A 25,059-nucleotide genomic window follows, 5' to 3' on the forward strand; every position below is an offset into this window, starting at 1 on the left:
TTTCAAGGAAATGGAAGTTACAAAACAGCAGGCAGATGGAAGTACATAGGTATGCAAGGTGAAGAGGGCTGAGAGGAACTGGCAGAGAGAGGGAGGAATGGGAGGGGAACATTCTAATTCAGATAGCATCCCTTCAAGCCCCAGTAGAATATCACAATAAAACCTGATTTCCCAGCATTTTGATCCTCCGAAGACTTCTCTATTAGCCAGTCCTTCTGCACATCAACAGCACATAGAAACCTGGCGTTCCACCTCATGGCTCAGGAACCCTTCGAGGCCTTGAAGTACCTCTTTAAATTACCAAAGAAAGATAAAATTATGCCCAACCTGATACAACATTATTAATTATATTTTGCTTTATATTCACAATTTGAAAATTACAAATCCCTATAGAATGAATAGGAAAGCAGTCTGTTAAACTAGACTATTTGATGAATCAAATAGTCAGGGCATCATATTCCTAACGGTGCATAAAACTGAAAGTTCACAGGATTGTAGGCATTTGTAACTCCATCTTGCAACCACAGAAAAAGAATCAAATGGAGATCAACAGCTCTCACTTCACAAATGAACGTCATAGTTCCAAAAAGGGCTCCCAGGGAAAATCAATCATCATTTTCTGGATTCTCAATCATAACCACACTTCTGAGTTCATCTCAAAAAAACACCCAAGGTTCTGAACATCGAAATCAAAACATACAAACATTTCTTCTTTCCACTATATTCTCACTTTATTTCTTATTCAACTGTTGCCTTTTAAGGTGCTTTTGGGTTTGGCTATCAAACTGATTCTATGTCAGAAAGGCAAATTAAATCCACTCACTTTTTTATTATTAAAAATAGGCAGCTGAAGATTAGTTTATCAAAATTCCCAGGGAATGAACTATTCTAAATAAGAGAATCTTCTGATAAACAATTTTGTTGAAACTAAAAGAATGTTGAAACAACTCATTTAATTTGGTCTACTTTTGGAAAATTTTCTGAAATGTCTGATTTCATCTCCCACCTTAAAAATACCATTGAATACTTGGCATTTGAGGCTCTTACAGGGTCTTTGAGTTATTATTTTAAACATCCATTGTGAATATCCAGGGTTAGAAATGAAGGTAGATAAGGCTATTCATGAACTGAGCTCTGGACACAGATTTGGTGAAATCTCCAATTTCAGAATTTTATTGTTTATTGCCTCTTTTAAGTCAAGCATATGGCAAGAGGACAATTCTGTTATTTGAAGGTTCTGGTTCAACAGAATTTAATGTAACAATACTTTCAACTTTTCCATACATTTTCACTCCTGGAATCACTTGATCTTCATTATACTCTTGGGAGGCATACTCCTTATTTTGTAGACTGAGGCCTAGAGATTCTAAGGGACTTGCCCAAGGATGAGATTGGTTTATCAAGTTTCTGAACTCTTAGTCCAGTGTTCCTTTCAATACACCACACTGTGATATCCACGTCAATTCTACTTTCACTTTATTTGTGTTGATTTTCTCCCAAGCAGGCCACACTCAGCTCAGCTAATCTCACCACAGCGGGAGCAATATCTGAATACGTACTCAACTTTTGTAGCACTTAGAATAGCTTAGGTGAAAGTCATGGCTAAGATAATAACCGTTGCCAGAACAGTGTCCTTAAGCACCCCAGCTGAGAGCTATTTATTTTGCATAATATGATCTTGGCATACTAAATGTTCATTTGCATCTTTACATTGAGGACACTTCACTTGTCTGTGGCATCATTGTCTGTGGGGACATATTTTCTTTAGAAGGTTTTAGTGTCTCTAACAACACACTGCTGGACTTCTGAGTGGCCAAAGAATGCTAATATTTGAAAAGAAGGAGGAATCCATTTTGAGATTGCTCATGTGTCCTTTAAGTAATAAAAAGAAATTATCTCCATTTATCTTTATAGTACTTTTATAAAATTGGTAAAGCAGGTGTCAGGATCCCATTTTACAGAAGTGCATCCTGAGGTTCAGCTATGTTGTTATGGTACCCTAAACCCAGCCACACATCCCTTTCCCCTATGGTGCCTACCGAAGATCACTGATCATCAGAATGCCCTGGAAGCTTGTTACAAATACCTCCCTGATATCCTGAAAATTGTCTGCCCTAATAATTTCATAAGATTATTATAAAGGTCGGCTGATATAATTTTAATTTTATTACTGAAAATGAAGTAATTAAGATACTAGAGAATGGCAGCTGCTTACAGTAACGTTTTCACACTGTGATCAGCACCATATCCCACAGTGGAGATTAGGTGGGGATGGGGACACAAGATGCAGAGGACTCAGATTTTGACCTTGGAGAGTTTATAAGGCAATTGGTTGCTTCCAGGAGTCCTCAAATTTTTTAAACAGGGAGCCAGTTCACTGTCCCTCTGACCGTTGGAGGGCTGTTGGAGAGCGGCGCACATTCCACACATGCACACTGTGGGCCCCCGGGACCAGTTGGCTGCTAAGCAGGACAGGCAGCGGTGGCAAAAACACCCAGCGGACCAGATAAATGTCCTCGGTGGGCCACATGTGACCTGCGGGCGGTAGTTTGAGGGCCCCTGGCTTAGACCAGCGGTTCTCAAACTCTAGCATGTATCAGAATCATCTAGAAGGCTTGTTAAAACATCAATGTCTAGGCCCCAGCCCCAGTATTTCTGCTTCTAAGTAGGTATAGAAGGGGGAATCTGCATTTTTAACATGTTATCAGGTGATGCCAATGCTGCTAGTACAAAGAACACACTTTTTTTTAAGGAATGCACTTTGAGAACCACTAGCCTAGGCATCATTTAAAATCCTATGTCTTTCTTAGCTGTTAAAAGGGATATTTCAGAATATATGTGTAAAAAAACTTACAAGAAAAGGAAACAGAACAATTGGTGGTGTTCTATTGTCTCCCCTTTGTCCTCCTCCTCTTTCCTTTCACTACCCATACAGGGTCACATGTCCATGCACCTCAGTCACTGAAAGAAATCTTCCTGACATCTGAAAAACAATCTCATTTTCTTACCACAAATGCACTGGCTGGCACCATTTCAAATGAAAACATTTTCTTCCTTCACTGCCTGGTTTCTCTAGAAATAGAAAAGCCCTCTGCTTTAGAGTCTAGAAGGAAGCAGCAGAGAGGACCACTTCTCTCCCCACTGCATAAGGCAGCCCTTCTCGTAGTCTGACCCCCCCAGACGAACAGTGGCAGAATCACTTGGTGTATTTATTAAAGATGGAAATACAGTGACCCACTGCAAACCAAGTGAATCAGAATTTCTAGATGTGAGGCCTATGAATCTGGAGTCTTAAGGGCCTTGGGTCATTGGGCATTTCTGAGGTACACTGAGGTTGAAGGACTAGTAGTAAAAGGATTTTCCTAACATTAAGTTTGGACAAAGACACTAAGGAAAGTTTCATTTCTCTTAACTGACCACCAGTTCTCATTTCCTGGATCTACACGTGCCATGAGAAATGGAGACCAGAAAAGATGCCAGGCCCCTCCCTCCTTCACCTTTCACATGACTCCTCCCAACCCATGTGTGAATCCATTTGCCTGGGACATTTCTCAGGTTGTTAAGACACACCCACCTAGGTCCCTGCCAAATTCTACCCAGTGAAAAACACATTCTTTTTTTTTTTTAAGTGCATATATATATACATATATATTTACTTTCCCTGTTTTAAAATTTTCCTCTCCTACTTCTTTATGACATATTCTGGAGATGTTTCAAAACCATTTATATTCCATAATGACTTTGGTCTTTTTAATGTTCTGAGAAATGCCATAGTTTATATTGAAATGATGCATTAAGGTATAAGATAGAAACACTGAGAGAGAGAAGAAAAAGTGGTGAGGAAAATAACTGAGAGCAACACTGCTAGATGGTCGGACAGAAGGGTTGGAACTCTCCTTCCACAGCACTAAAATATTATCAGTCATTATGCAGCGTGCACCTCTTCCTATCTTTCTGGAGTGGGGAAGACTTTGGGAGTTTAGAGATGAAATGCAGTCCCTTCACTTGTTTTGTCAGATATGCATTAGCCAGTATTTTTGCTTTTCTAGTTTATTGTCAAAGTTGCAACAAATATATATTTTGTGTCTTCTGGGATAGTCATTGTATAACTTGTGGTTTTCCATTATGGGCTTCTCAGTACAGTTCCACATAAAGTAGATTAATAAAGGTCAGAAAACACAATAGGGCCATTGGTTGCTAAGACAGAATGAAACAAGTGAGTGAATCCCCTATGTGGGAGGGAGCACCCACCACATGCAATTAATTAATGCTCAGTTTTAATTGGCTTCTAAATTCTGTTTCTCTTGATACCTTTCCTCAAGGAGTGTGAGTGTGTGTGTGTGTGTGTGTGTGTGAGAGTATATGTTTGAAAAAATTATTTGTGTTAGACACCATAATCATATTCTCAATTTATACAGCCCAATAACTTTGATAATTCTTCAGAGGCCCCCGGACAATGATCTTTCTTGAATTATTTTTCTGGATCATGCAAATGTTACTGGCAACTTAAATAAAAATCTGTGAAAGTAATAAAAAGTTATTTCCACAATAGTTCTGAATAGAGCCAGACCTTTTGAAGGTAGCCACTTCCACCGTACAGTTGATGGACACCCAGAATCTTTCCCTGACCCCAAACATGCCCTTTGATTTCCTTGCCACAGCTATCAAAACCCATTGTTACAATGAAAGGTGTCACCCTCTAAGGCTAACATACTGGAGAACTCCACTAAGTTGAAGCTTTAACACACAGACATTTATTCAATTAGCTTCTATCTCTTTGCAAGGCCCTGAGGGAATAGGACACAGAAGAGCTTAAGCTTTGGTTTTATTGGTGGTAGTGGATGGAAGTCAGGAAAGACCTAAAGCTGGTCACACTGGCATAGCAGGCTAACTTGGACAAAGTTCCCTAGTGAGGAGCACTGAATAGCCAGGAACTAACTTGAAGGGCCTGAAAGCCTGGTGGTAGAGAGATAAGTATCTATTAGGATCACATTAGGCTGCAAGTAACAAAAACCTGACTATCAGTGGTTTATACTAGTAGGGATTTATTTTTTATATAATAAATCTTACATTAGTACTGATTATCTAGCTATTCAAAAAAAGCCTACAAGTAGGTAGTTGTAGGTGTTGGTTCTGCTGCTCAAGAATGCCATCAAAGACCTAAGTTATTCCTTTCTTCTTCCCCATCCTTAGCACCTAGATTTCACCTGCATGCTCATTACCTCGTGGTCACAAGGTAGCTGTGATATCAATGTTCCAAAGAGGCAAGAAAATGAAGAAAGAACAGTACCAACCATCTGTCCTCTTTTATTAGGAAAACAAATCTTTGCCAGAAACCCCCAACAGACCTCCATTTACATCTCATTGGCCAGAGCTATATTGCATGTCCCACTTACACAACACCAGTTGCAAGGGAGCCTGGGAAAGAAAGTATTTAGCTTAGCACATTGCTACCTTAAACTAAACCAGGACTAGGTTAGTAAGGAAGAAAGAAATTGATATTGGGTAGGCAACAAACAATGCCTGCCAAAGACAGAAGAAGAGCTCTGGCTGCTCTCAGTTCAACAAATATTCACTGGGCTCTTATTAGGTGCAAAGCACTGTACCATGTACTTGGAGATCTGGCTTTTGCCTCGAGCTAGCCAGAATTCAAAGAATGAAGCTGCTCCAGAGGGGTAAATTACCAAAATTAATGTCTAGTTGTGTGTCAAGTTTTATTTTCTTCCAAGCCAATACTGAGCTTTAAGAACATAATATCTAATCTTTCAGATATTTTGGGGCAGAGACTCAAACATCAGCTAACCCATTCCATATAGGGACCTTCACAAAGAAAGGCCTTTGGATTTTAGCTATCAGAGTTATTTTATGCATGCAAATCCCTTTCTGCGTTTTAATTGGATTTGTGCCTGGATGTACTGCAAATTGCCTTTGAAGATGGACTGCAGAATAGGTTCCAGCTATGGACAGCAATACAATGGCACAGGGGCCTTTGGTGCCACCTCACCTCCACACCTTTATTTCCACACAGCCTCCAATCTCATCCCATTTGCTGACTAGTCAGTTCAAAGGACTTCTTATAACCTGAAAATGAGCTTTGAAGACCTCTGCCCCCTCCCCAAAAAACACAAAAGCAAAATGATTAAGAGCTCTAGAATGATTTCTGTTAAGGGTTTGTTCCTGGGGATTCTCTGTCCAAGGAAAGATAAATAAATAGCTCTCTGGAAAGAAAGGGTCTTTACTTCTTTGATGTCAATGGAGCCAACCAGAAAATCTCTGCAGTTTAAAACCCAAGCTCAGTAACAGTTTGTTTTTAGTTAAATCAGAATGGAAAGGGACATTGGGGAAGTCAGGAAGTGGCCAGTAAGATCACATTGCATAGATCCTTTAAAAATCAAATTTTCTACAGGCTGTTAGCAGTGGAGTACAAAATTGCCTACAAAAATGCAATTTCAAAAGGAAATTCATGCCCACAGATTTTTTTTCCTTGGCCTGTCATGGCAAAGTTCTTATTACTGTTGTTTCTTAAGGGCCTTCTTGTAACAGGTGCACTCCATTTCCAGGGAAGAAAAATATATTATCTGGTATTAGTTTATCTGGTTGGCCTACTGCCACCCAGAAAAGGTCAGGTCCCTTAAGGGTATGGTACCCTTTGGTGCTTTTTTGTGTGTGTGAGGGCTAGGAAAGGGATGGCTTATAATTTAGTGTCCAGGCAAAACTCAAGGAGGTGCCCCACGAGGAAGTTTAGGATAAGCAAGGAAAAACAGGTGGCCACTAGACTTCTGGGAAGAGAAGGTACCAAAAGAGGAGCAGGAGTATGGCAAGGTCCTAAAATGAGTCAAGCAATCATGACACCATCATGACAAGCTTCTGTTTGAATCAGAGGAGTATATTCAGACTGGGGTACTTAGACAATTTCTTAAATGAAGCAGAGTGCTATAAAGCGCCCAGTAGAGTGTCTTACTGGCACTTTTAAAAGATACATAATAAATCCTAACCATGAAAGATTGCATAAAGAAGAAGTTTGAGAGGGAGGATAAGGTGGGTGGAAGGACAGAACTTCAGTGGAATAAGTGAAAGTGTTCATTTATCCTCTGTACTATCCAGTGCATCCCCTGTGCTTTCACTTGCCCATACCTGATAGAAAATCCCACCCAACATAACATCTCTACAGATAAGAGTCATTGGAATTGGTGGGTGGGGAGGGTCATAATAATTTGTGGAGTAGGAAAAAGAGAGTAGGTAGCAAAGGAACAGTAGGAAGAAGAAGAAAAGAAGCAGTTGAGGACAGAAGCAAAAGAGAGAAGGGGTATTGAAGAGGTAAAGGGAAAACACAGGAAGAAGACATTGAATATTAAAATAATAATTATAACAACAATGACAATAACAGTTGACATTTATATAAGGCCTACTATGTACCAAGCCCTGTCAAAAGCACCTCGCATGCATTAACTCATTTAATCTTCATAATAATCCTGTGAAGTAGATTTATTATCATTATCCCATTTTACAGACTAAGACACTGAGGCACAGAGAGTTTAAGTCAAAATTTGACATTTATAAAGCAGAGACAAGGGATGAAAAAAGAGACTGCATTCTGACATCACTGGATCTCTAGACTTTTCAGTTACATAAGTCAATAATGCCTTTTTTCTCAAGTTGGTTTATGTTTGGTTGTCCCTTGCAACCAAAAGAACTCTAACTAATAAGAAAAATCTACTGGCTGTTTATTATGGATTAACTGTTTTATACACATTATTTTATTTAATCCTGACAACCCAATGAGTTAGGTGCTGCCATTTTTATCCCAATTTTGAAGATAAATAAACTGAGGCACAAAGAAGTTAAATAACTTACCCAGAGTCATGCAGCGAATAGGGCTGGTGGTAAACTCCTGCAGTCTGACTCCAGACCCCATGCTTTTCACAACAATACTAATCTTTGGTAGGCAAACAAATAGACAGATAGCAGAAAAGCATGTCACCAGCCAGCAGTGAATAGTGGAAACTAAAGGCTGCTTAATTCCAACTGCTCCCTTTAATGAGTAACCCAATAAAGTTATAGCCACGTTTTCATATTTTCAACAAATCAGGTGCTACACAGGTGAGCATCTGTTTGGAGACTCCTTACTCGTGGGAAACCACTATTTCTGATGCCATGCAGCCTTGACTCTCCAGCAAGGAGTTGCTTAGCACTTAAAGAAGCTAGCTCTAGGATATCCTGTGCCCGAAGAGATTCCGTTTCAAACAGGAAAAGGAAGAAGTTATGATGAAGATAGCTTTGTGGCTACAGCTGGGAATACTTCTTAGAACAGGAAACCAGTAGCATCGCACCCTGGAAAGTACCATACTAAGATTCACAAAGCCAGCATCAAGTAGCAAAGCCTACTTCTGTTTTTTACATGCCTGTGGCCTCTCCCTATAATCAAGTCTGGCGTCATCCTTGGGGGCTTTCAGTCAATCACTGTGAACATTCCTTCTTCCACAAGCATCCTACAAACAATTAGCTGCTGTAGCTTCACTGCAGAGGGAACCGTGTATATGTCTTTAATGGTTTTGTTGTTTTATTTTTAATGTATACAAAAGCCTGTCGGGGATAACTGTTGGTCAAAGAATAATAGTCTGTCCAACTGGGATTCAAACAGTTAAAGATTACAAATAGCTTTCATTGTTTTTATAACTATTAGGAGTTCTCCCCTGATAATTCCCAGCCGATTTATATTTGGTCTTGGTCTTATTTATATCTTGGCAGGATTAAATAAATATCTTATTTATATCTTGGTCTCTATTTCTGCATAGACACCATAAAAATACTATGTTAAATAATTTCATATTAAAAACAAAACCAGGACTTAATCTTCACTTAAGAGGCAAACAATAATTTTTATCAGCCTTTGCAAATGGGCCCTGTTTCCCATTCATTAAATGTCTATAAATGTTTGCTAGTTCTTAGAGGTTGAATGATTAGAAGGATAGAAGAGACATGAATTTTAAAAAATCAATCACTGTTTGTAGCTCCATTCCAAAATATATTCTGCATGGCGCGGTAGATCTTCTCCATGAGACTAGTTAATAACAAGCATTCTGCATATTTTATAATTATGTGCACTACCAGCAGAGTGCCGTTGGATTTATTGTACATTTGAGCCCCCAGGATCAGAGTCGTGCCTCACAGCACCTATCATAACAAATGGCTTGGAGGGGTTCTTTATGTTGCAGGTTGCTGAGTTGAATATTTAAATAGCATACCCAGAAGTGTTCTGAGTTATGGTCACCCTGCAAGAAGGGCACTATCCAAAGTATGCTATGATTTAAGTGTCATGGCCCATCACTGGAGCTAGCAGCTCATTGACTCAGAATTAGGATCTATAAAAAAGAAAAAGAATAGTTGTTCCAATAAAACCCTAGTTGACTAGGAGCAGATTGATCAGAAACATTTATTAGCTCTGATTGGGGTTTTGGCACACTCTAATTTTCAGATGTAAGAGGCAAAGCATGCACAGACACACACGGCTCATATTGCTTCTTTTTTTCAATTAAGGACATATTTGGTGGAAAGGTGGGAGACAGTCCAATCTCTTATATCTCTTTTCTATCTCCATCCTTTAAAATGTTAGAATGTATCACTAAGATAAGTGATATGTAAATAGAGATCATTTATTTCTCAAGCATAAAAGGTCTTCCTCAAGGGAGTAGTATTTCTCCCACTCCCATCTTGGAATGAAGGGAGAATGGCCTTTGCTTTTCCATCATTTATGTAGAGTTTGAAGAATAACTTTTCTATTTAAATGGGTGCAAAGTAATTGCTAGTGCTACCTTGACTTTTTATACCACTTTTGCTTGTCAACCTGTTATCCTCAGATAATGTCTTTGGATCTGAATGCTAACACTGATTAAGAAATATCAGTGTTATAAGATTAATATAGACTAAGTCTATATTGGCATGCTTGCAGAAGTGAGGCAACTTATCTGAGGTCCCACAACAAAATCAATATAAAGGACAGATTAGGTCGCAGGTCTCCTGACTTCTGGCCCAGTGTTCTTTCTACTGCACTGTGTTATCTACAGCCTGTGCTGCCCTTGGTTAATTTACTTTAAGAAAGTATGTAAAGAAATGTCTAGGATGTTGTTTTCTTACCCTATACTCATGAATCAAACTTGTTCTTCTTCCCCCTTCTGTTACCAGAACCTCCCCATGCCCTATCCTGACCTTTCCTGTTACTATTCAAGAGGCTGAAACATCCAGACCATCTAACTGGGACTTGACATGAATTACGCTATGTTCCCTCAGAAATTACTTTGACACAAACAATTACTCCAATAATATACAGTGGGAAATAGTGTTAAGTACAATCAGCAAATCTAAATGGCCTTAATTGGCATTACTAATTCTTGCACACAAATAAATAATTACACTCCTTTCCTTCCAAATTTCAATTTGGATGTGCAAAGTCCACTTAGTTCATTGGAGCAGAGAGTGGAAGCGTTTACCAAAGTTGACAGTCCACATGGACTTATATGCATCTTTATATCGTCCACAGTAACTGTTAAGCTAGCACAAGGCTTTGCATTGTAGCAGGGTTTTTAAATAAATGCTCGTTCGTGACCAGTCTCTAACTTCCATACTGTTGTTTATCCCATGAGAATACAATGCTTTATTTCACCTTAATTGTAGTGTATAATAGAAGTCCTTATATACCTTAGTTTATTAAATGGATTCAAGCATGCCTCTCCCCAAATATACCAATTATGGAGAACACCCTAAAGACACTACCCTATAGCCTTGTTACTTAAAGTGTGGTCCATAGACTAGAAGCAGCAGCATCACCTGGGAGCTTGTCACAAATGTAGAATTTCAGGCTCCACCCTAGACCTGTGGAATCAGAATCCACATTTATAAGATTCTTATGTGATTTCTGTGCACATTAAAGCTTAAGAAGTTCTGTGCCATGGGAACAGTTGTTAATCCTATCAGCTGACACCAATAGTCATACTGCACATTCCAGTCTCCAAACACTTCTTGAGCCCCTATCGTTTTATTGGGCACTAGAGAGAATACAGACAACGGAAATTACATAGTTTTTACCCAGGTTGATATATAATCTAGTCCTAAATTGTGCAAACTAGATTATATGCAATCATAGAAAAGATCAGATGGGTTGGGCTATTCATGGAAGGCTTTTTGTAAATTGAATAATTTATAAGTTACTAATCAGTACTTTGGGAAACAGAAAAAACTGGTAACAAATAATTACTGTGTGTACAGTCTTACTATTTGTCAAGGCACTAGGTTACACTTCTTCATGTATTATCCCATTTAATCCTCACATTAACTCAATGAGTTAGGTATAGTATAGTGGCTAAGTATGCTAGCTCTAAAGTCAGATGGTCTGAGTTTGAATCCTGCCTTTACTATTTACTAGCTATGTGGTCTTGGGCAAGATATTTAAATTCTATGTCTTAGTTGCCTCATCTATAAAATGGAAATAACAGTAGCACCTACTTCAGAGGGTAGCTACCTATGAGAACTAAAGGAGTTAATATGTTTAAAACAGAACACTGTCTAGCACTTAATATCCATTCAATAACTGTCAAATGTTACCATTGTCATTTTATAAATGGAGAAACTGATATACAGAGAAGTTGAATAACTCTTCCAAAACACATGGCTAATAAGTGGTAGAGCTAGAACTTGAACTCTGCTGTGTGTGACTACAGAGCTCATACTCTTAACTCTATGTTACATGACTTAAAATGTTCGTTAAGAGGGAGAAGGAGAAAATGATTCTAAATCCAAACTTTTCAAATTACCCCAAGTCTACCCACAGTAGAATTTACCCAATTCTACTGTGGATGCTGGGCCCACACAAGAATTAGACAATTAGCTAACAATATTTGTTGTAGTGTCTTCAGACAAGATTTCAAGCAGATTTCACTATTTGTAACAAAATACATCAAAACTTTTGAATTGTTTTCTAGCAGTGGGTATGGCTTTGCGCAACAATTTATACTCTTCTGCCTGGATAACTTCATGACCAGTGACAGGGACTTCCTAGATGGTTGATAAGAGTAAGGGATGCAGGCTGTGCCCAAGGCCTAAAATAAAGGTAAATGACCCTCATGAGCTTATATTTAATAACTGGGGCTTCGGGACAAACCACACGTTTAAAAGACAGATTGAACAAGTTCAGGATAGTTTGAAATCAGATTTTAGATGTGGAATCAAATGTCACTGGATTAGAGAGTAGATTTTGATTATTTCTAAATTCTGGTTCTTGTTCAGATGAGATGAATTCTGTATTAAAATTTTGGCTAAGATCTCTTCTGTGTGACCTTAAGTCAATCAGTATCCTTCTCTGAAACTTGGTTTCCAATATCTGTAAAGTAAGATTGATTGGATGATTTCTAAATATCTTTCCAACTCTGATATAGTCTTTAGTTTTGAAAACATCTTTTATCCATATCACTTTTTTCTTCCCTGGTCTTTAGTGAGGTGGAAAGAGCACAGGCTTTGGAAACAGACAGATGTAGGGTTGCCTCCTTGCCTCCAGCACTTAGAAGCTAGGGGACCTTGGCCAAAATATGTCTCTCTGGGCCTCAGTTCCCCCCTAGAGATAAGAATATTCCCACCTCACAGGGTTCCTGGGAGTTGTATGTAGTAGAAGGTATTCAGTTTACTGACACAGGTCTCTCTCTGGCTTTCGGAAGATCATTATATGGGTCTATTACTCTTTGTGCACTGAGCCACTTTTGTGTGCTTAGAGAAGTCAAGGGTAACATGAGCCTATGTGTTCTACTAATACTGAATTCTTTTGCTATAAGCCATAAGGTTCCATTAAGGAGTTTTAATCTCTTGATAAGGTCAGAGAAGGGCTGGGGAAGTAGCTATTACAATGGTCATGGCTTTCCCCTTGGCCATTCCATCATCTCTCTAAGCCTAAAAGGACAAGTGTTTAATATTCCGCATCCACAATACAATTTCTTTTCTATGACTTCGGATCCCAGGAACTGCTTCAAATCCAAGTTTTGGAGTATAAAACTTTCCTTGACAACCCTTTCACCATTTTTCACCCCAGAAGGGTCTTCTATTGCTTCCAAGGACTACTGCAAAATTTCTTTAAAGTCAAATTAATTTTGATGCACTTAGATTTTATTCAGATATGCCCTGTGGCCCTTTGAGGGAAAAGTAGGCTGCAGGATCTAGCAAGATTGTGTCCAAGCTCCTGATGGTTCACATTGGAAAGCAGAATTAATCGGTAGTGGATAGGATCTAGAATTATCATTGACTAACCTAACAGATCCTAAAATCACTCACTGTTTTTAGAGCAGTGTTTTGGTCCAGGTAGGAAGGCTTAGTTCTCCGTAGTCAGGGACTATCCAGAGAAATTAAAAGACCTGCCCAAAGAACATTTGTCACCTTGGTTTGGGTGACAGTGTGATGTACACAGGAAAGGATGTTAAGGTGCATTAAAATATATAATTCATCTGGTAGGACATCTGCTGGGAATAGTCTATCATCGATTGATGAAAATCACATGCTTCACTATTTAAACATTTTAAGGAAATATGTACCTGGGAAGGCACTGTGGTTAAAAGGTTCATTCCCTTCCCTGAAGTTCCCTATATGCTTCGTGCTTTTTATTGTTACTGATTTCAGGCAGGGTCAGTACTGGTCTAGTGCCACACTTTGCAATAAGGCTATGTTCTTTGGCCCCACAGTCTGGACCACTCTACCTCAACTTTTGGCTTCCATGCCCCAGGAGCATCCTGGCTCGCTTCAGATTCTTCCTCTGTGGGGAGGATCTCCCACCAGCCCCAAAGGCCCCAGTTTTAGTGCTGAGTCCAAGGTGAATGCAATGAAGGCATATCACATGTCTGCCCTAATTTCAGGTTTCAAAATAATATACATGAGTAGATTAATAAAATGTGCTGTATGTATACTATGGAGTACTATGCAGATATTTAAAAAACATTCAATTTTCATTTTACAGTAAAATCTCAATCAACCAGAGTCTGATGGGTCAGAATCTTCAAATAGCCAAAAATTTTGCCTAGAGTTTGTAGGAAAGAAACAAGTGATTATAGAAACAGCAGGTGATATCAGGGATTTAGTAAAAGTGACAGTTTCCTCAGGCTGCTCCAGCATCAGTACACATTTAGCTGATTGCCTTCACTTTCAACTTCTACAATCCTGGGCAATGAATACCCATGTTCAGAATGATGACCCTGAGACATTGCAAGATCCTTGGGCACCAAGAAAGATTCTGCAATATTCAGTTGGTTATATTTATTGAGGAAGAAAAGTGGACTTACATGTTTTAGAGACATTTTCAATAACATTTCAATAACACAACAACAAAAGGACTGTCTTTTTAGCACTCAAGTACCCATAAAATTCTATATACATTACTAGAAGGCATTTTGCGCATTCCCCTCCCTTTATAATTCTCTGAACATGCCACATTCCCCTTTGTCCCTTAGTGTATGCATCTGTAAAATAAAAGGATTAGATTAAATTATATCTAAAGTCCCTTTCCATTCTGATGTTCTGGGATTATGTCATCTCCATGATCCCCTTGCATAGCCTGTATATTTTTGGCATTATGCATAATTCCAGCAGAGCCTTCCTCAGAGGAAAATAGTTCCTTCTCTCATCCAGCACCTTTGAAGTACCAAAGTCCAGGGAGCAGTCTCAGGACTATTAGCCCAAGTTGACTAAGGACAGAGATTTTGCTGATCCCATCTGTGGTAGTCTACCAGTGTCCCTTTGATAATTATGCTCAAGAGGGCTAATGAGAACAACTCCCATGTCAGAAGTCCATCTGACAAGCACAGGGTAGTAGTTTGAAGAATTAAATGAAGGACAGTTTGGCAACTGCTTCCAAAAGGCTATACTGGCTTGGCGCTAGTTATAAATTGTTTGTATTATTAATTGAAAGGCAAGAAGAGAGCCTTGGAATAAATCAGATAAAATAAATAAAGAGATGATTTTACTTACTGTCAGCAACACTGCAGGCAGTCTTGAGATTTGGTGGCAGTCTTAACAGAAATGCCTTATATTCTTAAGATCTTCTTTGCCAACTCTCAGCAGGTTCAAAATGCATTTCTAGGTCCTCTCTTCTCCCCAATGGGTATAAAGCTTCAATAACAAAAAAGCAAACCTTTTTTTGAAAGTTCTATAACGTTAAATATTTCTGAGGGCACAACTCACCCCCCAAATAGAGCTAGCACCTGGGTACTTCCTCCCATAAGAAAAGAATTGCTGTGGAAGCTTGCCTGAGCCACATCTATTAAACTTAGGCTTCTAGGAGTCTAAGAAAAACTTACTTTCAAATCAAGTTCATACCAGATGACCTGATTTTGAACCCACACCCACCCAAACACAAAGTAAAACTCTGCTGCCAATTCTACCTACTGCAGAGTGATTTGTTCCACTTACCAAAGAGTGTGATACCAAGACTTAGGAACTAACAACGCAAAGCAAACAACCACCACCAAATAAACAAGACCAAGAAATAAAAAAAAAATAACTGCATGAACACTATATTGAATATATAAGTTCTATATCCCAACATGTAGATCTTCTACACACATCCAAGGTACTTATATCAAAAATAAACACTGAGACTTAGGAAGGCTTGCCTCCTGTATTATCCTTATCCAATTATAAGAGATTAGTTATCCACAATGCCAATACTGCTTTTTAGTTTGATCATTATCGTCCATTTTTCTTAGAAATTTTTTTCCATAACCCAAATGTTCTCTGCTTACTTTCCACTCATCTTTTAAAACTAACAATCACCCTTTCTGTACTAAGGAGGATTTGAGGGAGGGCAATATTACTTGAGTATTTTATATAAGTCTGAGAGATGAGCATGGAGAGAGTTAAGGGTAGAAATGCACAAGAGATAAGTGTAAGAAACTGGGGTAGTTTCCCATTTACTCTAGCACCAAGCCTTTACAGTTAAATTCATTCTCATATCATGCAGACACATTCAAACAAAGTATTAAAAAGATAACAAAATTAAATATAAGCGAGTTTAAGTATATTCATGATTCAGTGCTATTCACATCTTGGATTCCCTGTCCTTGTTGTAAATAATCAAGAAAAGTAAATTTTAAAGAGCAAGTAGACACGATGGCTAGAGATGGGGGAGGCAGAGGGGAAACAGGATTGGGTAGACTAAATGGTCTATTGGGACTTCCACTTGCTCTATCATTCCGTTAGGAGTCATTGATGTTAATGTTCTTGGACTATTCTGTATGAATAAGGCAAATTGTAATAGACCCACAGATTGATAATTCAACAATCTGAGGCCTGTTTTGAAAGATGGAGCTTAAGATCTTTTCTTATTCATCCCTTGAGTATATGGATAATTTAAAAGCAAGTACTAGACATATCTGTTGGGTCTGTCTGGCTAATTGACAAGTTTGATCTTTAATATAATACAGCCACTACTCTCGCTTTATCTAAGGCTTTATGATTCCCTCATGCCATCAGATCACGAATTGACCAGATATTATACATGCAAATACAAGGCTCAGAGAGCAGAGCAGGTGACTATTATGGCTGTGTCCTAGGCACACTCTTCCCTAGAAGGAAGGGAGTAAACTAACATTTAGTGAGCACCTACTATGTGCCAGACACTGTGCTAACAACTTTCACATACATCATCTAAAGGTGCATTCCCCAACCCTCGGGCCACAGAACTGGGCCACACAGCAAGAGGTGAGCGAGAGTCAAGCAAGCAAAGCTTCACCTGTATTTATAGCCACCCCCAATCCTTGCATCACTGCGTAAGCTCTGCCTCCTGTCAGATCAGTGGTGGTGGCATTAGATTCTCATAGGAGTGCAAACCCTACTATAAACTCCGTGTGAGAGGGATCTAGGTTGCACACTCCTTATGGGAATCTAATGCCTGATGATCTGAGGTGGAGCTGAGGCGGTGATGCTAGGGCTGGGAAGTGGCTGCAAATACAGATTATCACTAGCAGAGAGGTTTGACTGCACAATAGATGTAACATGTTTGAATCATCCTGAAACCATGCCCCACACCCCAGTCCATGGAAAAATTGTCTTCCATGAAACTGGTCTTGGTGCCAAAAAGGTTGGGGACCAGTGATCTAAAGCATGTTCTATATTGGGAACGGGGTTGATCTATTCAGAAAATATATGGTACATGGGAGAGTGGAAGAAGAGAGGGATGTTGCATCTGGGAATCAATAAATCCAACAACAAAATATTGATTTAAGAAGTACTAGCATCCTCTGTCCAGTGGAGTTTACCTTCCAAAAAGATACCATCACAATCTCAGCCAGCTGAAGATACGAATGTCAAAGGGCTCAAGGAGGGATACATATCTTTTGAAATGATCACAACAGCAGTATTTCTCCAAACTACATTGAGTTTTCTTGGTACTACAGACAAAGTAGGGGAGCCTAGGGCTGGACCAACACACTGTACCCACCCAGCTGTGCCCACATATCTGCCACCTCCAGATAACCCTCTCTCTAGCCCTGGGGCACAGGCTGATCACACACCATTTCCTGAAAAGAATTCTTCTCTGTCTTGCTCCGGGGACATTGGCAGAGGATTGAGAAGGATGCTTTATGTATCCTCTGGCGCTCAAGTGACTGTCTAATGCCCAAAGCTTAGAGCCAGGGGAGGTTTGTCCAAATGCCTGACCTAAAAGGGCCATGGCTTCACTTCTTTTCTAATTAGGATAATTAACCTCCCCTGCTCGTTCATTCTATTCCAATCCAAAAAGCTCAAATTAAAATGGCACAGGAGACTTTCAGGCTCTAGGGACAGAAGACAGTTTACAAGGCTTTCATCTCCATTCAGCCACCATCAAGGCAAAGACGGAACAAAGTCATCACAGCAACTTCACCCTTGAAATAACCTTGGGGTTCCTTGGAAGCCACATTCAGATTTTTCATCAATGTCAATAGCCCACCAGCTATAAAATTTTGCACAGCTTCATAGTATATGCTGACTAAATTTGGGGAGATGGGCAGGGAGGATGCTAATAGGATTTCTCTTTGTATAGTCATGTCGTTTTTGTGGCTGGTCCAAGAACAACAAAAACTGGATGGCTTTGAGTTGGTAGGATTCTATATGGGATTTATGAAATCTGTTCTTTGGGCATAACTACTAGAGGTAATACTTCAGCAGCATTTCAAAAACTGGAATCAAATAGCAGCATTTCAAGTAGGACAGAGACACAACTGAGGAGTAGTAATACTGCAATTCTTCATCTGGTGGCTTTAACTGCCTATTCCTCACCTCTGAGCAGGTTTGAGAGTTTCTCATCAGGTGTCTACAGCGTCCATGCTGCCCAAGCAGATAGGATTGATTATGGTCCTCTGAATCTTTTTTGCTCCCCTCTACTACAGGATTCAGCCCAGAGTCTTCCCCCAAGGCAGCCCTTACTACCCACCTCTGTGGGAAACCACTGTGCTCTATAGTCTCCATGCCAAGAGCTCTTTGGCTATAGACCTTTGTGAACTTCCATGGCTGATGGGAAAATCAAGACAACAGGGTAATAGATGTGATTGGGCTGCCCATTTGGATTAAGTTCCTTCTAGCCCAAGATTGCTAAGATTGTCCCTGGGTCTGCCTTGTTTGGAGCCTTAGGATATCCTAAATGAAGGAGGACCCTGACCTCCTACTCAGTTTGTCATAGAACCATTAGCATAAATTTGTCAGCATGTTGTGAAAAGGTTTGACTTGGGCTTAGGTTGAGCAAGTTAGACACTCTTCCAATTTTGCCAGCTTATGCCCTGAACCCCTCCTAGTCCTACAGTGTTCACTTCCCATTCATAATCTCCACTGCACCTGGGCCTTCCCTCCTCTTGACACACCCATCTATTTTAATCAGCCAAAGTGTGGTTCTCAATAGTTATACAATAATGACTAGACCAGTGCTTCTCAAATTTTGATGTGCTTATGAATCACCTGGGGAGTTTGTTAAAATGTACATTCTGTTTCCTTAAGTCCAGGGTGGTACCAAGAGTCTGCATTTCTAACAATCAGCCTTGGTGATGCCAATGTTCCTGGTCCATAGACCATACATTAAGTAGCAAAGGCATAAGGAACAGCATCTTTAGGGTCTTCTCTGTTGTTGATATGCTGATCCAAGGGTCATATAAGTAGTGAGAATATACACCCCCTTTCTGAATGAATTAAACCCAACTGGGCTTATTGGAACAATAGATTGCAACACATCAACCTCTCTTCTTGGCAATTAACAATAGCATACTCTCATATTGAGGCTAAAAGAAGTTTTTAGTGTGACCAGAGCTGTGAAGAGGGTGTGACAAACATGAACCTTGGCATAGACTATCCTTCGTGGGACCTGGGTTGTTGGAATAAGCCTTTCTGGGCACCTGCCCTGCTTCCTGAAACCAATCATGCAGGCCAAATTCATTTTGTGTTTAGCCACTACATTCATCGCATTCACTTTCACAGTGGCTCTGAATGGCTGCTACTGCCACATCACTCATGCTCTGATCTGGATCAGTGGTTAAGACAATGGAAGCAGCTACATCATCCAAGGCACAATCCATTTATTTCATGCTAGAAAAAACGATCTTCTATCCAAGTGGGGCCAGCTAAGCTGGGAAGTTGCCACAATTTTATGATTATAGGAAATATGAATTTTGCAGTATTTAGCTCCTCAGTGGAGAGCAATATACCCCTTGAGGAGGCCCCAGATGTCGTTAGTGCATCAGTACCATGCTGGACAGAGCAAACCCACTTCTCCTCAGAGGCATAAGGCATATAACTCCTGGAGTTGTTAAAACATAAATTTTCTGGAGAAATTGACTGCTTTGTTTTTCTCCTAAGGTAATTCTCAAATCCTTTCCTCTTTAGCATTGCTGCTGATTGTGTTCTTTGCTCAAAATAGCTAATAAACCTTAAAGAACATTTGTATTTGTTTTAAGAGATGCTCTGTTATGTTGATATTTGCAGAGTTAAACACTGCAGATGGGAAGGTTCCCCTAAGAAGATTCCAGAGAATTATGATTACGTGGTTTTGATCCAAAATATAAACATGTTTTATGGCCTAAGGGGGTTGTCAAACAGTGTTTTAAAACACACTGCCAAATTTAAGATGCCTTTAAAAGTAGGCCAACTTGAGGATCCAGAATGGCCCCACACATACACTTCCTGGTGGCTGTGTGGAAACAAATCTTGCTGAAACAGCCCATTGCTGGCCCTTGTGGGGTCTCCAAGCTAAAGAAATATTCACCATTAACTGATTCCTCTTGTCCACTATCCCTACCCTCCTAGTCTGGTTACATAACTCTCCTGGAGAGCTTAATAAATATTTTCATCTACACAGGACCCTACAAGTCCACCTCTCCCTCAAAGTGATACACAAGACCTTGGACACTGGTCAGTGGGATCAAATGCCCAGCCAAGAGGAACTCAGCCATTCTGTTAAGTTCTGTCACTGAGCACTATGCTTAAATGAGTACCAAAGCTTTGGGGCCATAGCTGACTAGTCCCTCTACTAACCCAATTATTATGATGACTAGGTACGTGATTCATTTTATTCAAATAAATTCCTAGCCAGTACTCTTTCCCAAGAGTCTATTACTAGAGTTGTCATCTTAACTCTAAGTGATTCAGGGCTCTCCCTCTGTAAATACCCCCCATACCTGATTCTAGTTTTCTGAAGCATCTCTAAATTCAATCATAGCCTTGTGGTTGTTTGTTCTTTGCAAATATTGTAGTTAGCTCAGCTGGGTAGATTCCTTGGCTAAATTAAGCCAAGGCCATGACTTTGATGGCTACTAGGACCAGTCAGCATCCTTCTAGTCCACAGATCTTTTTCCTCCATATTCACCAGCCAACCTTTTTAGTAATCTATGTCATTGGTGGCAAAGGAGATTGGACTAAATGGTGGGCTGCCTTTGTTTACACCTTTTTGCTTTATGCCCCATAGCTCTATTCAAAGTGTCAATTTCCAAGTGAAAAAATAATTGGGAACAATGAGGGTAAGAGAGCAGAAATCTTTAGAAAGATATTTTCTCTCCTCTATCCTTTTATATTATCTTTCCTTTTTCCCTAAGTCCTAACCTCCATTTGTCTCCTATCAGAGTAGAATTCCCTTGGTCCACACTCTGTATGACAGCATTTATTTGTACAATCCTTAGAAATAAATCCTCCTAGAAATAAAATACAATTTTACAAATGAGGAAACTGAGCCCCAGAGTGGGAAAAAAACAAGCACAAGCTCAATTAAACGAGCCCTCCAAGACTTTCTTAGAAGATAAATCCTAGATTGCAAGCAAGTTGAAACGTTGATAATACCTGCTCTGAACTTTCTCTTATGGGCAAAGAAAAAATTCTGAATGTTTCTGAGAATAAGCATAATCAAAAGAGTGGGGAAGGGAAAGCTGGCCGTAACGAGTAGCTTGGATGGAGGGAAGGACTGTTGAGGCAGCCCAAAGATGTACCAATAATAACTTCAAAAGTGGAAAGTAAAGAAAGGGGCAGACACATGAAGAATGAATTAATTTGACTTTATGTATTCTTAGGGCAGTGGAAGAGTTCAAGATAATGCTCATATTTTATAACTAGGAAATTTGATAGAAATGGAGAAGTCAAAAGAAAGCTTCTTTGGCGGCGGGAGGCATCTGAGATAGTGTAAGAAATAAATAAGGACACAAGCAATGATAAAACCTTCCCAGTCTGGTAACTCCAGCTCAATTCCAAAGGCAATGATTAACTGATTAGAGATATGCCATTATCCAGAGAAGCCTGACTATGTTTCTTTTAAGCATTCATTTACAATTGATTGCATGGCATGTATCCTAGTGGGCCTAGAAAATCCTGGGCCATCTTAAGGTAGTTACACACAATGTGTTCTAGAGCAGGGGTCCTCAACCTATGGTGAGTTATATAATTATTTCATTATCTATCACAATGTAATAATAATATAAATAAAGTACACAATAAATGTAATGTGCTTGAATTGTTCTGAAACCATCCCTGGTCTATGGAAAAATTGTCTATCATGAAAATAGTCCGGGTGCCAAAAAGGTTGGGGACCACTGTTCTAGAGCCCTCCCTACCATGGAGAAACACATAGAAAAATGTGTGATTCTAGCTTTCCTGGGCAACTGCACATGTCAGAGTTATTTCAGTCACTGAGAAGGGGAAAGGAGAAGAGTGTGAACTTAAAAGTCAGACTAGTTAGGTGCTTTCATCCATCTTTCATCCATGAACATGTACCTCTCTGAGGCTCAATTTCCTCATGTGTTAGTTGGAGATAACTACCTACTATTTAGGGTTGTTGAGATCATTAAATGTGATAATGTGTATAAATTTTTAGGACAATACCTAGTCCAAAATAGGCACTCAATAAATGTTAGTTTCTATCCCTGCCCCAACCTTGACAGTGCAAGAAAAGCAGTTCAATTTAAAATCTGAGGGATGAGACTGAAAAATTTATTAATCATAATATGAAAAACAAATCTCTTATCCAAACAATGATTTAAACTTGACATTCAGCTAGAACCTATTAGACATAATGGTCACCCTCTGTAGCCTAAGATTTTCAGGCTAATAGAGGATGGATGTGAGAGCTCAGAACCTTCATTTCCCATCATCTCAATCAGATGATCTGTTCAGTGGTATGTATTTTGAGCTGAGTCTTAATGAATGAGAGGTTTATGGGATGGTAGTAAAGTTTTCAGGTGTGTAGGGTAGCCAGAGTAAATCACTAGAGATTGAAGATGCTAGAACAGACTGTGCCTTGCAGGGAAATTGATGTGAATAAACAGGATGACTTCATCCTGTTTGAATAAACATAGACTTCAAAGCCTGCATAGATTAGAGGGGGCCCTACTACCAAAGGGGAGGCCCAGCTAGATTAGAGGAGGAAGGTATCCTTTAATATACAAACTTGTCTGTGGGCTCTCTGGCTCCTTAATGCAAAGGTATTGAAAGAAAGAGGGGTGGAGCCCTTAAGAAAGCCATAGAAGTCTTGTAGACAAAGCTGCAAGGTATATATCTATCATGATATTCCTGTTGGATTTTCACTTTTATTCTATATCAAAACAAATCTTTATTTAGAAAACACTATGGAAACATCATTTTACATTAATCTTAAAAGTTAAAATAAGACAAGGATTGTGGTCATGGTCAAGTTTGAGATCTATCATTGGATAAATCGTTTTCCCTCTCTGGGCTTCAGTTTCTCATTTGTACAATGAAGAGATTGGGGCCATCACTAATCCTGGCTCTCATGTGTGAGGATTCTAAGAGACTTGGAAGAACTGTGGTCACCTTAGACAGCCTGACTTCTCTGCAGCTCAGGCAAGATTCAGCCATGCCTTCTGGAGCCCAAAGACTGGGCATCATTAGCCTGTGAACCTCTTCCAGACTACTAAATCCACTTTTATGCTTATTGGAAAAACTCAGTTGAAAGTAAACAAGTAATAAAAGTGAGTTGATCTTAGGGGTGTTTTTATGTGGAGCTTTTTTCAGTATGATGGGGGTGGCAGGCACTTGAAAATACTTATGTATCCTGTGAGTTTTGTACATCCCATTTTGGGTGTTTCCCAAGCAGGTTTTAGTCCACAGTATTAAGTCAAAGTGAACTTTTTTTCCTTAAGGGAAAACCTTGTTCTCTATTGTCCTCAGGACTGTATCTTCAGCCCTTCTGTATCCTCTAGGCAAGAGCTTGCCCTTAATATTACCTTTGACAGCCCTCCAACAGTATTAGGATCAAGAAGTCTCAGCACTCCTGGCAGGCACAGCAGGCAGAATAAGCCACACTCCTTTGCACTCAGATCGAGATCCCTTTCATCTTTGGCATAAATTCACCCTGGCTTCCTCCCCCTCTTTCCTTCTCACTGGTAGCCATCATTCATCCCTCACCCCAAAAGCTCAGAAACGTTAAGAGGTTTGTCTTGGCCTTGCTTTCTAAAAATTGAGAGTGCTGAGGAATATTCTCAGATAAGTGACTTTCCTGATGAGAAGCCTTTTGCTTAGTGGAACCCAAACACATATTTTCTGAGCTCACGTCCTACCTGAATCAGTTTACTTTACTACTCCATAGGCACAGGTCACTATGTGAACTACTATGCACAAAGTGAAGTCCAGGGTGTGGATATTCAATGTACAATATATCCACTTCTGGGAACCTCATCAAAGTTCATCCTCTGCTGCAGGAGAGGGCGGCTAGGTGAGTGGTCATCTTCTTATTTGTAGTCACTAGGTTCCACTTGGAATAAATCTGACCTGAAAAGAAGATGTACTGTAGATGACTGGTTGCAGTCCTTCTGCCAACTTGTAAGTGGGGCCCCTTTTGAATCATATGCAAGGCCTCCCCCCCCCCCACTGCCACCCAACTAGGTGGCAAGTGCATTCTCTGGGTGAGATCTATAGTCAGCTTTCTCCCCCAGGCACCAAAAAAATGCCTGCTAATACTCAGGCCACTCACCATTTGCATGGCTAGGAGACTCAGTCACATGATCAGAACTGGAAATTACTGATGTCAAGGGGATTAAGAAGCCAAGTGAGGAAATGTTATGTAAGAAACCCTATTAATGGGCATGATCAATCATCACATGATGTCTATTAAGTGCTCAACAGTCCACAGAACAGCTTTGCAATGATTCCTGCCCTCTGTGAGTTTGCATTGCAAGTAGTCTATCCAAGAATGATTATCTGGATACCAAACAGAAACATGAAGGAATTATGCACAAGCGTTATAGTATCTGCTTTAATCCAAACTCTAGTTGCTTTCAGTTGTTTTTATTTTTTATATAAGATCTTGTGTGGTTGAGGATCCGATACTTGCCTATTCTGCTTTTCCCAGATGTTAAGCAAATCTACTCCAGATGGTCTTCTAAATTTCCTTTCAGCTGACAATGCAAAGTAAGTTTACTTTCACTCAACAAAACTGACATATCTATTTGGGCGTATTTTCTTGGCTTATGGTGAGGAGAATGGAGCTACATAATTCACCAGCAGAAAGACAAAGTTCCTAATGAAGAATAGGATGAAAGAAAAAAATGGAAAAGGCAGGATTACATGCACTCC

General features: G+C 39.7%; 1 protein-coding gene across 2 annotated transcripts in view; it reads left to right on the top strand.

Moving 5' to 3' along the window:
• Positions 1–25,059, top strand: part of GRIA3 (glutamate ionotropic receptor AMPA type subunit 3) — a 300,360-nt gene that overhangs the window by 99,793 nt on the left and 175,508 nt on the right. The gene's annotated exons all lie outside the window — the stretch shown is intronic.

This window comes from Microcebus murinus, chromosome X (genome assembly GCF_040939455.1).
Source record: "Microcebus murinus isolate Inina chromosome X, M.murinus_Inina_mat1.0, whole genome shotgun sequence".
Lineage (NCBI taxonomy): Eukaryota > Metazoa > Chordata > Mammalia > Primates > Cheirogaleidae > Microcebus > Microcebus murinus.